This window comes from Neoarius graeffei, chromosome 6, assembly GCF_027579695.1.
Source record: "Neoarius graeffei isolate fNeoGra1 chromosome 6, fNeoGra1.pri, whole genome shotgun sequence".
Classification (NCBI taxonomy): domain Eukaryota; kingdom Metazoa; phylum Chordata; class Actinopteri; order Siluriformes; family Ariidae; genus Neoarius; species Neoarius graeffei.
In genome coordinates, this window is record NC_083574.1 from 74714519 (window position 1) to 74720264 (window position 5746).

Below are 5746 nucleotides of genomic sequence, written 5' to 3' on the forward strand. Positions count from 1 at the left end.
CTATGTCAATTGTATGTTGTATATGTACGGACAGGTTGATGGCTAATTTCGCTGGTACATGTGACTAGTGACAATAAAGGGCTTATCATCATCATCATCATTTCTGAATTAAAGACATACATTTAAAAAATGGTTGGATTTTATGATAAAATACCACACATCAGTAAGTAATATTATTATTACTGGATGTCACTATTCAGACTGACAGATCACAAATGTAAGTCATTTATTCAAGTAGTGTTTCTATCTTTTCATAAAATGATCTCCACCACGCACTCATCATCCCCCACAAACAACATGGCGCCGTGCACACTTTCCTGCAGTGGAGACTCACACACTAACATTCATTAAAATAAACATTTAATGATAACATCTGCATATATCATCAGAATTAATCACCTTACATTCACATAGTGACAACAATAGCAAGGTTAACATTCTTGCCTTGAAAGATTCTGTTGATCAAAACTCTCCAATTATAACCAAGGACTGTTTCTGAAGAAGGCGGAAGATTCTCGCCGAAACTGTTAACAAGGTAACAAATTTAAAAAATCCTTGTCTAAGAAACGAACTTAAAATATCTATAATTAGATAGACATAATGAACTTCCACTACATATAACCAAGCACCTTCCCTTCGCACCAATAAAAAAAACTGGGAGGCTGGAAGTTGCTCCTTCAACAGGTTTTGAAAGACAAACCTGATCTGGAGCCACAAAGCATGATGGGATAGAGGTCAGCCGGCATATGCCCTTTTCCCGTCAAGTTAACAGGGTGAAGAGGGTCATGGGATGGGGCGGGGATTGTATTGTATTGATAATATCTACAAAAAGCGTTGGTGAGCGGCCTGAAGACGCCCTGAGAAATGAAACTGTACATGTTCATTCAGTGAATTTGAGAATATTTTGAATAATTTTGCCTGCTTCAAGCTTTCTGTTGTGTTTACTCTTTTATACCTCCCCTGGTCACTGAAGGGGGGTGGGGGGGTTAAACCCCTCCCCCGGATCTGCCCCTGGGGGGGTCACAAACATAAACATTCTCAATCACACATCACAGGAATAGAAACAGGCTCAAATCACCAGTCACGAAGATAATTTGTTGGTAATCACGGATCATGTGAAAGTCCTCCACTTCAGTTAAATTTTTGCGTGCATCGAACATGATTTTGGATTAAAAAATACCGCTAATAGTTATATTAGAGGGCAGATAAACTAAGACAAACTGCAAACTCATGAATCTAAGAACTTTTATTTCATTGAAATGGCCTCATTCAGCACTATTTTAAAGTTAAAATACGATCAATTCATCAATAGACCAAGATCACATTGTTAATGTTATTCATAGAGACATACAACAAAATGTCTCATCTCATCTCATCTCATTATCTCTAGCCGCTTTATCCTGTTCTACAGGGTCGCAGGCAAGCTGGAGCCTATCCCAGCTGACTATGGGCGAAAGGCAGGGTACACCCTGGACAAGTCACAACAAAATGTACGAAAGCAAATTATTAATACACTGATCATCAAATAGAAAATACACACAACATGTAGACTACGTAGTAGAACATATGTCACTGGATGGTCGCCAGATAACATGTCCATTACGTATTACCACTACGTTGTTGTTAGATATTACCACTATGTTGTCATTATGTATTACCATTACATTGTCATTACGTATTACCACTACATTGTCATTACATATTACCACTATGTTGTCATTACGTATTACCACTATGTTGTCATTACGTATTACCACTACATTGTCATTACGTATTACCACTACATTGTTGTTAGGTATTACCACTACATTGTCGTTACGTATTACCACTACGTTGTCGTTACATATTGGCACGACGTTGTATTAGGACGTGCCTACTACATAACGACGATGTATTTCCCTGACATTACCAAACCACTACCTAACCACTATGTCATATATAAGTTGTGTGTTTACTGGGTTGTTGTTGGTTGAATAGATCTGCATATTTTTGAGGACCTCCCTAAGCAATGCTATGAAAAAAAAAGTCAACATTATATTAAAATTACACACACACACACACACACACACACACACACACACACACACATACACACACTCCACAATACCCTAGAATAACACTCATTTTAAAATATTGTCAAACCAGCCATGTCTCAGCAAACAAAATTGCAACACAATCCATTCACTTGTTTTAAATACTTGCTTACATTGTGTGTCCCCTGGCCAATCGATCCGTAGAAAGGGTGGGAGTAACAAAAAGTCTGGCCAAGGTGATATCCATATTTTGATGGATGTAGTCGTCTTTGGTTTTGCATGTTTCTCCTGTTCATACAGCAATATCTAATCTTGCAGATACATGTTTTACTGGCAGCTTCCAGTCATGCAAATTTTTTTCTGAAGATTAATGGAAGTTGGCAAACAACTTTTAGATACATTACCGCTACTTTCTGGCAGTAGTAACACGCTACTTACTACCAGGTGCCTTGGTGCTAGTAAAAACAAAGGAAAAGTTATTTACATCATAGTGTTATTCCTACCTTGGAAAAATACCAGTAAGATGGTTGAGTGGCAATCACTATTGGCCTTACCTGGTTCTGATGACTGTTGGGGGCCCAACTGAAGGTCTGATATATTTTAGACCAGTTCCTGAAATGGCAATGGGATTTAACTAATGCCAAAATTTGGATGTGGAATTCAATGAGACTGTGTCAAAAGTATTCAAATGCAGCAACATCCTCAGATTTTTATCTTTTTTTTTCACTTCACCCACTTATACCTGATTTTTTTACCCATCAATCCACTCAATCTTTTTATCTCCTTGGGTACATTATGAGGTTCAAACAGACCATTCTACTTTTTAGTGTAAAGTCAAATGGACACTTGATCCACTGACATACATTACTACACGTTCAAAGCAAATAGGATTTGATCTATCATTGTAACTTTTCTGAGAGGCCCAGGGCAACTGAAATGAAGTGAAATTGAAACACTTAGCATACATACATACACATACATTAATATTGTACACTCTGACTGTGTTGGTGCTCTGAGTCTGTTTTTGCAAATTCTGCAGCATTGATTAGATCCTCTAATGCATTGGACTGTGAGTGTGAGATAACTGGTGAGATGAAATTTGGCCCTTTCTATTACAAATGTAATTTGAAAAGAACTCTTTCTTTCTCAGCTGTCTTCACCATGCCTGACCTAATTTGGGTAAAATGCAGCTCGACTGTATGCACACAACATCTCATCTCATCTCATTATCTCTAATCGCTTTATCCTGTTCTACAGGGTCGCAGGCAAGCTGGAGCCTATCCCAGCTGACTACGGGCGAGAGGCGGGGTACACCCTGGACAAGTCGCCAGGTCATCACAGGGCTGACACATAGATACAGACAACCATTCACACCTACGGTCAATTTAGAGTCACCAGTTAACCTAACCTGCATGTCTTTGGACTGTGGGGGAAACCGGAGCACCTGGAGGAAACCCACATGGACACGGGGAGAACATGCAAACTCCGCACAGAAAGGCTCTCGCCGGCCACGGGGCTCGAACCCGGACCTTCTTGCTGTGAGGCGACAGCGCTAACCACTACACCACCGTGCCACCCTGCACACAACATAACACCACAAAAGACATTAACAGTGAACACCCCAATTTTTTCAATGGCCATGATTTAGGAACAATACTATTTATTATTATTGCTATAGACATCTAGGAAAAATCATAAATAAGACATAAAGGATCAAACCAAACCAATCAGCTATGAAATGACCATAGGGAAAATAATTTTACTGAATTCAATTAAATTTTTACAGTAAACACTGTCATATATATATATATATATATATATATTTAAAAATTAATGTTCAAAATTGATAACTGGAATTTATATATATATATATATATATATATATATATATATATATGTATATATATATATATATATATATATATATATATATATATATATATATATATATATATAAATTCCAGTTATCAATTTTGAACATTAATTTTTAAATGTATCCCTAATGAGCAAGCCTTAGGTGATGATGGCAAGGAAGGAAAAAAAAAAAAAACTTCCTGAGACTACATAAGGAAGAAACCAGACTCAAAAGGGAACCCACCCTCATTTGGATGACAATGGATAGCATGATTATAAATAACTCACTTATCTGTGTCCTTTATGGTTAAATATCGCAATTGTGTGATGAGGCAATTCATAATAGTTTTGATGTGAAATTATTTTTTTCTGAAGTTATCAACTGTTCACTGATGCAGATTTGAGAGGAAAGCCGTTCATGACAACAGCAGTCCTAAAGTTTTCATGGCAATTGTCATCCTAAGCCACTGCAGCAAAATCATTTGTATTAACTGTCCATAGCCATCTCCTAAGTGTATCTTTAGGCTGTCCATATGGGGTCATCCTCTGCAGGAGCGAAGTGATGAGAACTCCAGCCAGAAGTACGGCATCAGGATGGATCAGGCAGGGCCAGAAAGCAGGAGATGGCAGCATCACTGGTACCTCAGGAGTGGCATGTGGAAAGAGAGAGAGAGAGAGAGAGAGAGAGAGAGAGAGAGAGAAACCCTGGGACCCCACTCCACTGTCAACAATCCTGAGCAAACACGTGAGAGTGGGGGAGGCGACAACATTCAAACATCCAAGTTTACCAAAACCCTCTATGCCTAAGAACCCTCCAGATCTGCTTCTTTGCCTAATAATAAAAAAAAGCTATTAACAAAAGGCTTGATTAAACAAATGTTTTCAGTCTAGACTTAAACACCAAGAATGTGTCTGAGTCCCGAACACTAAATGGAAGGCGGTTCCACAGCTGTGGGGCTTTGTAAGAGAAGGCTCTGGCCCTGCTATAGCCTTCACGATTGGAATTACTAACAAATAGCCTGCACCTTTTCATCTAAGCAAGCAGAGTCGGTCATAAAAGATGAGAAGTTTGCTCAGCTACTGTGATGGGAGACTATTCAGTGCTTTATTAGGTCAATAACAATATTTTATGATCAATGTGAAATTTGATTGGAAGCCAATGCAGTGTGGATGAAATAGGGGTGATGAGGTCATATCACCTCTCACTGCTGCATTCTCAAGATTCAAGAGAGCTTTATTGTCAATATGTCCATATACAAGTACTGTACACAGTGCATTGAAATACCATTTCCCTCAGGCTCCCCGTGGTGCATTTATAGAGAGAATAGATGATTACAAAACAAGGTATATGAGTAACTATGTCTATGGCTATCTAAGTAGACATTTAGCTATCTAAACATCTAGGTTCCTGAACATATAGCTATTTAAATAGAATAAATAACACCAATGACAAGATGAAGACAGGTGCAAAGTGGCATTGTGCATTTGTGTGCAAATTTTCATTTTAGTGCAAAAATACAAGAGAATGCAGATCAGTTTGAAAAGTTTAATTTTTACTAGAATATTACAACAAGACAAGACAAATGCAAATTGAGCATTGTGTATGTGTGTGCAAGATGGCAGAGTAGTGCAAATGGATGAGAAGTGGATGAGAAACTGTAGTTTCAGTTTGAACTATCAGTTCTTCATGGATAACAGTGAGTCGAGGACTCTGACTGCCTGGGGGAAGAAGCTGTTTGAGTGTCCGGTAGTGATGGTTTGGATGCTATGGTACCTCCTGCCAGACGGCAGGAGGGAGAACAGTGCGTGTTCTGATATGGTATTTTAATTGAAGAAATTACACTACTTTTCTCCTTTTC